This window comes from Phocoena sinus, chromosome 8 (genome assembly GCF_008692025.1).
Source record: "Phocoena sinus isolate mPhoSin1 chromosome 8, mPhoSin1.pri, whole genome shotgun sequence".
In the NCBI taxonomy this organism is placed as follows: domain Eukaryota; kingdom Metazoa; phylum Chordata; class Mammalia; order Artiodactyla; family Phocoenidae; genus Phocoena; species Phocoena sinus.
In genome coordinates, this window is record NC_045770.1 from 40,297,215 (window position 1) to 40,306,631 (window position 9,417).

Genomic DNA, 9,417 nt, shown 5'->3' on the forward strand with positions numbered 1-9,417 from the left:
ACATTCAATATGGGAGATTGGCATTAAAGTTGGAGTAGGGGGGGCCCTCAATAATTCTCATGTATAAAGTCCAGAAGAAAGGGAATCACTGCAAGAAGAGAAGTAATCAAACTTCCATCTGACCATCTGCCAACTAGTCTTTCTCTCTCTCTCTGGCATAAACACCACAAGAGCTTAACAAGTGATAGTATCTCAGAATAATTTACAGCCAGTAACAGAAGTGAGATTAAGAGTGCTCAGCAGGAGAGGAAAGATGGGCTGGGAAAGGCTTTTAAAAGCTATAAATATTTTTTTTTAAATGTGTGTGGGTAGATCCAGAGGTGGGAGGAATTGAGCCATTTATTTAAGGAGAGTGAGAATTGAGAGGAAAGAATAGGGAAATTAATTTTGTTTCATCTTTTAAATCTTTTTCAGCTAATATGATTTTTATTAATATTACTAATATTTATTAAGCCATGAGGGTGTAAACCATGAGTTACATACTTAAAAAAAAGACAGGGAAGTCTGAATGAAAAGCGGGAAAAAAGGAAATTGTTTACAACCCAGACATGTACACAGCAGTTGAGGAGGATTAGGTGGGCTGGGGAAGAGCTTTGCAGCTGGAGTCAGAAGATGTAGGTTTGGACATCTGCTTGACCAACAGTTAACCTCTCTGAGGCTCCGTCTTTATCTATAAAATGGGGATGAAAATACCCAACATTTATTGGGCACTCCATGTGCCAGGGACGCTAATACCTTTCCTATCTTATAGAACAGTTGTAAAGACTACATTTTAAAAAGTTAAGTTATAAAAACCAACTAGGAAAGGTTGTAAATATCCTACATAAAAATATATACATAACTATAAAAGATCATACTACAATTTGACCACCTGTGCAGACTCCGGACAGGCAATGTCCACTTTGCAGTTTGTTTGTTACTGCCATTTGACCTGCTTTAACTGATCCAGCCTTTATACAACAAGAATCAGCATTATTTGGTCATAGTGCTCTTCATCCAAAATTATTTCCATTTCCCTATGAATATAACAATAATCTACACCCTTGCCACACAAAGTGTGATCCAAGGACCAGAAGCATTGGCATCACCTGGGAGCTTGTCAGAAATGCAGACTCTCAGGCTCCATCCCAGGTATGCTGAGGCAGAATCTGCATTTTTACTAGATTTGCAGACAGTTTATACACACATTAAAGTTTGAGAAACACTGCTTGACACAAAGCCCCATGTGAGGCAAATTTAGGACAGAGTAATTTATTGCCAAATAGGAATAGAAAAGGGGAAATAAATGAATCATAATATGAATAAGTAACAGAGGCAGACCAGGACACTATCTAAAATGGGGGAAGAGAGCCAAAGAAGAAAAAAGGAACAAAAATGATTACAAAAACAACCCAAAAGCAATTAAGAATATGGCAATACATAGATATCTATCAATAATTACTTTAAATGTAAATGGACCAAATGCTACAATCAAAAGATGTAGACTGGCTGAATGGATACAAAACCAGACCCAAATATATGCTGCCTACAAGAGACTCACTTCAGATCTAAAGACACACACAGGCTAAAAGTGAGGGAATGGGAAAAATATACTACCCCCTAGATCAGAGGTTCCCAACCCCTGGGCCACGGACTGGTACTGGTCCATGGCCTGTTAGGAACCGGGCTGCACAGCAGGAGGTGAGTGGTGGGTGAGTGAGGGAAGTTACATCTGCTGCTCCCCATTGCTCACATTACCACCTAAACCAGACCCCACCCCGTCCGTGGAAATATTGTCTTCCACAAAACTGGTCCCTGGTGCCAAAAAGGTTGGGGACAACTGCCCTACATTTTACTAATACAGACCATGGCCACTTTGTGGTATAGGTTTATGGTGTGGTTGAAAGAGTATACTGGATTTGGAGTTCTTATTCCAGCTCTGCCACTTACGAATTTAGACTATCAGTCACTCTGAGACTCAATTGCCTTACCTATAAAATGGGAATTATAATATCTATAATTTACATGAAGCATTGAGCACAGAACTGAGAAACCATTGTTCCTTTCATCTCCCTTGATGGAGCATGTCCAGGAGGGTAATAATAGGATGGGTTGGTGTTATCTTTATGATGGATTAGCTCTCACCCAGAAACTTGGGAATGTATCTACATAGTGGGCATCTTAATAAGATGGTAATTGGGAATTCCCTGGTAGTCCAATGGTTAGGACTTGGCGCTTTCACTGCTGTGGCCTGAGTTCAATCACTGGTCAGGGAACCAAGATCCCGCAAGTTGCATGGCGTGCTTCCCCCCAAAGATGGTAATTATCCACTTATAAGCATTTTGGCTATGTTGTATTCATTCATTCATTGACTATTCATTGAGCAATTACTAAGTGCCAACCAAGTACTTTGACTGAGGATACAGTGATGAACCAGATATTGAGGATATAACAAATGCACAGGACAGATATGATCCTACCCTTGAAAAGGCAGTGTAGACATGTGAACAGCCTCTCACAATACCTCATATTAAGTGCAACAGCCTGCACGTTCCTTGCTCGCTTTTATTCCCAGCTAGTGCCCTGTTTGAGTCTAAAGTGTGGTTGCCACGTAAGTGGTGAGCTAGTGAGGTGGCCATCAGAAGTCTGTGGGCTTCCTGAGGGCTTAAATTAGCAGAAAGAAGGAGGAAATGACTATTGAGGAGACGATTGATGTGTCTGCTACCCCAGAGATCCAACACATATGGTAAACCCGTTACACTTTCCAGAAAGGAGGAACCCCAGCTATAAATCTTTGGCACCAGGAAGAAGACAGGTGGGGATCTAAGATATTCTAGCAATTTTAAAGGGAACAGAGTATTGATAATATAATGCATATGGTGTCACTGTGTGTTGATGGAGTAAAATATTTATTTAAATGCTTGTAATGTGTTGAAACAGGCATATTGAGGAGAATTCTGCACTTCTATAATACAGCCAAGCACAGCTGAGAGAATTAATTTATGCTTGTTGCAATCTCTGTATGGTTAGACTTGTATTTTTCCTCAGCATTCCAGAAAGTGATGACATGGGACAATCTTTCAGCCAGACAGACCTTTATAAGCATTCCTGCCCTGCCTAAAACTTACAGTGGTTCTCTTTACATAATACATCAACCCTAATGTCTCTCTCTTTTTTAAATTTAATTTTATTTATTTTTTTATACAGCAGGTTCTTATTAATTATCCATTTTATACATTTTAGTGTATATATGTCAATCCCAATCTCCCAATTCATCCCACCACCACCCTGGCTCGCCTGCTGCTTTCCTCCCTTGGTGTCCATACGTTTGTTCTCTACATCTGTGTCTCAATTTCTGACCTGCAAACCGGTTCATCTGTACCATTTTTCTAGGTTCCATATATATGCGTTAATATACGATATTTGTTTTTCTTTTTCTGACTTACTTCACTCTGTATGACAGTCTCTACATCCATCCACGTCTCTACAAATGACCCAATTTTGTTCCTTTTTATGGCTGAGTAATATTCCATTGTATATATGTACCACATCTTCTTTATCCATTCGTCTGTCAATGGGCATTTAATTTGCTTCCATGACCTGGCTCTTGTAAATAGTGCTGTAATGAACACTGGGGTGCATGTATCTTTTTGAATTATGGTTTTCTCAGGGTATATATGCAGTAGTGGGATTGCTGGGTCATATGGTAATTCTATTTTTAGTTTTTTAAGGAACCTCCATACTGTTCTCCATAGTGGCTGTATCAATTTACATTCCCACCAACAGTGCAACAGGGTTCCCCTTTCTCCACACCCTCTCCAGCATTTGTTGTTTGTAGATTTTCTGATGATGTCCATTCTAACTGGTGTGAGGTGATACCTTATTGTAGTTTTGATTTTCATTTCTCTAATAATTAGTGATGTTGAGCTGCTTTTCATGAGCTTCTTGGGCATCTGAATGTCTTCTTTGGAGAAATGTCTATTTAGGCCTTATGCCCATTTTTGGATTGGGTTGCTTGTTTTTTTTAAATTGAGCTGCATGTGCTGTTTATATATTTTGGAGATTAATCCTTTGTCCGTTGATTCACTTGCAAATATTATCTCCCATTCTGAGGGTTATTTTTTCGTCTTGTTTGTAGTTTCCTTTGCTGTGCAAAAGCTTTTACGTTTCATTAGGGCCCATTTCTTTATCTTTGTTTTTATTTCCATTATTCTAGGAGGTGTATCAGAAAAGATCTTACTGTGATTTATGTCAAAGAGTGTTCTTCCTATCTTTTCCTCTAAGAGTTTTATAGTGTCCAGTCTTACATTTAGGTCTCTCATCCATTTTCAGCTTATTTTTGTATATGGTGTTAGGGAGTGTTCTAATTTCATTCTTTTACATGTAGCTGTCCAATTTTCCCAGCATGACTTACTGAAGAGACTGTCTTTTCTCCATTGTATATCCTTGCCTCCTTTGTCATAGATTAGTTGACCATAGGGGCATGTGTTTGTCTCTGGGCTTTTTATCCTGTTCCATTGACCTATATTTCTGTTTTTCTGCCAGTACCATACTCTCTTGGTTACTGTAGCTTTGTAGTATAGTCTGAAGTCAGGGAGTCTGATTCCTCCAGCTCTGTTTTTTTCCCTCAAGACTGCTTTGGCTATTCGGGGTCTTTTGTGTCTCCATACAAATTTTAAGATTTTTTGTTCTAGTTCTGTAAAAAATGTCATTGGTAATATGATAGGGATTGCATTGAATCTGTAGATTGCTTTGGGTAGTACCATCATTTTCACAATATTGATTCTTCCAATCCAAGAACATGGTATGTCTCTCCATCTGTTTATATCATCTCTAATTTATTTCATCAGTGCCTTATAGTTTTCTGCATACAGGTCTTTTGTCTCCTTAGGTAGGTTTATTCCTAGGTATTTTATTCTTTTGTGGCAATGGTAAATTGGAGTGTTTCCTTAATTTCTCTTTCAGATTTTTCATCATTAGTGTATATGAATGCAGAGATCTCTGTGCATTATTTTGTATCCTGCAACTTTACCAAATCCATTGATTAACTCTGATAGTTTTCTGATAGCATCTTTAGGATTCTCTATGTATAGTATCATGTCATCTGCAAACAGTGACAGTTTTACTTCTTCTTTTCCCATCTGTATTCCTTTTATTTCTTTTTCTTCTCTGATTGCCATGGATAGGACTTCCAAAGCTATGTTCAGTAACAGTGGTGAGAGTGGACATCCGTGTCTTGTTCCTGATCTTAGAGGAAATGCTTTCAGTTTTTCACCATTGAGAGTGATGTTTGCCGTGCATTTGTCATATATGGCCTTTGTTATGTTGAGGTAGGTTCCCTCTATGCCCACTTTCTGGAGAGTCTTTATCATAAATGGGTGTTGAATTTTGTCAAAAGCTTTTTCTGCATCTATTGAGATGATCATATGGTTTTTATTCTTCAATTTGTTATTATGGTGTATCACATTGATTGATGTATATTGAAGAATCCTTGCATCCCAGGGATAAATCCCTCTTGAACATGGTGTATGATCCCTTTAATGTGTTGTTGGATTTTGTTTGCTAGTATTTTGTTCAGGGTTTTTGCATCTATGTTCATGAGTGATATTGTTCTGTAATTTTCTTTTCTTGTAGTATCTTTGTCCAGTTTTGGTATCAGGGTGATGGTGGCCTCATAGAATGAGTTTGGGAGTATCCCTTCCTCTGAAAGTTTTTGGAAGAGTTTGAGAAGGATGGGTGTTAGCTCATCTCTAAATGTTTGATAGAATTCACCTGTGAAGCCATCTGGTCCTGGACTTTTGTTTGTTGGATGATTTTTAATCACAGTTTCAATTTCATTACTTGTGATTGGTCTGTTCATATTTTCTGTTTCTTCCTGGTTCAGTCTTGGAAGGTTATATTTTTCTAAGAATTTGTCCATTTCTTCCTTGTTGTCCATTTTATTGGCATAGAGTTGCTTGTAGTCGTCTCTTAGTATGCTTTGTATTTCTGTGGTGTCTTTTTTAACTTGTCCTTTTTCATTTCTAATTTTATTGATTTGAGTCCTCTCCCTCTTTTTCTTGATGAGTCTGGCTAATAGTTTATCAATTTTGTTTATCTTCTCCAAGAACCAGGTTTTAGTTTTATTGATCTTTGCTATTGTTTTCTTTGTTTCTATTTCATTTATTTCTGCTCTGATCTTTATGATTTCTTTCTTTCTACTAACTTTGGGTTTTGTTTGTTCTTCATTCTCTAGTTCCTTTAGGTGTGAGGTTAGATTGTTTATTTGAGATTTTTCTTGTTTCTTGAGGTAGGATTGTATTGCTATAAACTTCCCTCTTAGAACTGCTTTTGCTGCATCCCCACATTTTGGATCATCATGTTTTCATTGTTGTCTGTTTCTAGGTATTTTTTGATTTCCTCTTTGATTTCTTCAGTGATCTCTTGCTTGTTTAGTAAAGCAGTGTTTAGCTCCATGTGTTTGTGTTTTTTATGTTTTTTTTCCCCTGTAATTGATTTCTAATCTCATAGCATTGTGGTCAGAAAAGATGCTTGATATGATTTCAATTTTCTTAAATTACTGAGGCTTGACTTGTGACCCAAGGTGTCATCTATCCTGGAGAATGTTCCATGCGCACTTGAGAAGAAAGTGTAATCTGCTGTTTTTTTGATGGAATGTCCTATAAATATCAATTAAATCTGTCTGGTCTATTGTGTCATTTAAAGCTTGTGTTTCCTTATTAATTTTCTGTTTGGATGATTTGTCCATTGGTGTAACTGAGGTGTTAAAGTCCCCCACTATTATTGTGTTACTGTCTATTTCCTCTTTTATAGCTGTTAGCAGTTGCCTTATGTATTGAGGTGCTCCTATGTTGGATGCATATATATTTATAATTGCTATATCTTCTTCTTGGATTGATCCCTTGATCATTATGTAGTGTCCTTCCTTGTCTCTTGTAACATTCTTTATTTTAAAGTCTATTTTATGTGATATGAGTATTGCTACTCCAGCTTTCTTTTGATTTCCATTTGCATGGAATTATCTTTTTCCATCCCCTCACTTTCAGTCTGCACGTGTACCTAACTCTGAAGTGGGTCTCTTGTAGACAGCATATATATGGTCTTGTTTTTGTATCCATTCAGCGAGCCTGTATCTTTTGGTTGTAGCATTTGATCCATTCATGTTTAAGGTAATTATCGATATGTTTATTCCTATTACCATTTTCTTAATTATTTTGTGTTTGTTTTTGTAGGTCCTTTTCTTCTCTTGTGTTTCCCACTTAGAGAAGTTTCTTTAGCATTTGTTGTAGAGCTGGTTTGATGGTGCTGAATTCTCTTAGCTTTTGCTTGTCTGTAAAGCTTTTGATTTCTCCATCAAATCTGATTAAGATCCTTGCTGGGTAGAGTAATCTTGGTTGTAGGTCCTTCCCTTTCATCACTTTAAATATATCATGCCACTGCCTTCTGGCTTGCAGAGTGTCTTCTGAGAAATCAGCTGTTAACCTTATGGGAGTTCCCTTGTATATTATTTGTCATTTTTCACTTGTTGCTTTCAATAATTTTTATTTGTCTTTAATTTTTGTCAGTTTGATTACTATGTGTCTCGGCATGTTTTTCCTTGTGTTTATCCTGCCTGGGACTCTCTGTGCTTCCTGGACTTGGGTGGCTATTTCCTGTCCCATGTTAGGGAAGTTTTTTTTTTTTTTTTTACCAAATTATTTTGGCACTTTCTTTTTCTTTTTTTTTTTTTTTTTTTAACATCTTTATTGGGGTATAATTGCTTTACAATGGTGTGTTAGTTTCTGATTTATAACAAAGTGAATCAGCTATACATATACATGTGCTCCCATGTGTCTTCCCTCTTGCGTCTCCCTCCCTCCCACTAGGGAAGTTTTTAACTATAATCTCTTCAAATATTTTCTCTGGTCCTTTCTCTCTCTCTTTCCGCTCTGGGACCCCTATCATGCGAATGTTGTTGCATTTAATGTTGTCCCAGAGGTCTCTTAGGCTGTCTTCATTTCCTTTCATTCTTTTATCTTTATTCTGTGCCACAGCAGTGAATGGCACCATTCTGTCTTCCAGGTCACTTATCCGTTCTTCAACTTCAATTATTCTGCTATTGATTCCTTCTAGTGTATTTTTCATTTCAGTTATTGTATTGTTCATCTCTGTTTGTTTGTTCTTTAATTCTGCTAGGTCTTTGTTAAAAATTTCTTGCATCTTCTCGATCTTTGCCTCCATTCTTTTTCCGAGGTCCTGGATCATCTTCACTATCATTATTCTGAATTCTTTTTCTGGAAGGTTGCCTATCTCCAGTTCATTTAGTTGTTTTTCTGGGGTTTTATCTTGTTCCTTCATCTGGTACATAGCCCTGCCTTTTCATCTTGTTTATCTTTCAGTGAATGTGGTTTTTGTTCCACAGGCTGCAGGATTGTAGTTCTTCTTGCTTCTGCTGTCTGCCCTCTGGTGGATGAGGCTATCTAAGAGGCTTGTGCAAGATTCCTGATGGGAGGGACTGGTGGTGGGTAGAGCTGAGTGTTGCTCTGGTGGGCAGAGCTCAGTAAAGCTTTAATCAGCTTGGTTGCTGATGGGTGGGTCTGGGTTCCCTCCCGTTCATTGTTTGGCCTGAGGCAACCCAACACTGGAGCCTACCTGGGCTCTTTGGTAGGGCTAATGGTGGACTCTGGGAGGGCTCATGTCAAGGAGCACTTCGCAGAACTTCTGCTACCAGTGTCCTTGTCCTCACAGTGAGACACAGCCATACCCTGCCTCTGTAGGAGACCCTCCAACACTAGCAGGTAGGTCTGGTTCAGTCTCCTGTGGGGTCACTGCTCCTTCCTCTGGGTCCCGATGTGCACACTACTTTGTGTGTGCCCTCCAAGAGTGGAGTCTCTGTTTTCCCCTGTCCTGTCGAAGTCCTGTGATCAAATCCCCCTACCCTTCAAAGTCTGATTCTCTAGGCATTCCTCCTCCCATTGCTGGACCCCCTGGTTGGGAAGCCTGACGTGGGGCTCAGAACCTTCACTCCAGTGGGTGGACTTCTGTGGTATAAGTGTTTTCCAGTTTGTGAGTCACCCACTCAGCAGTTATGGGATTTGATTTTATTGTGATTGAGCCCCTCCTACCGTCTCATTGTGGCTTCTCCTTTGTCTTTGGATGTGTGGTATCTTTTTTGCTGAGTTCCAACGTCTTCCTGTCGATGATTGTTCAGCAGTTAGTTGTTATTCCGGTGCTCTCACAAGAGAGAGTGACAGCACGTCCTTCTACTCCACCATCTTGAACCAATCTCCCCCTAGTGTCTCTTAATAGCTTTCCAGAACCTCCAAAATATGGCACTAAAAAGAGCAGAGCTCAGGGTTTGAGTTTGTCACTAATAGCTTTGAGCCTTAGTTCCTTTATTTGTAAAAAAGGAATCATAATATCCACCATGCCAAACTCACGTGTTAGAGTCAACCAAAC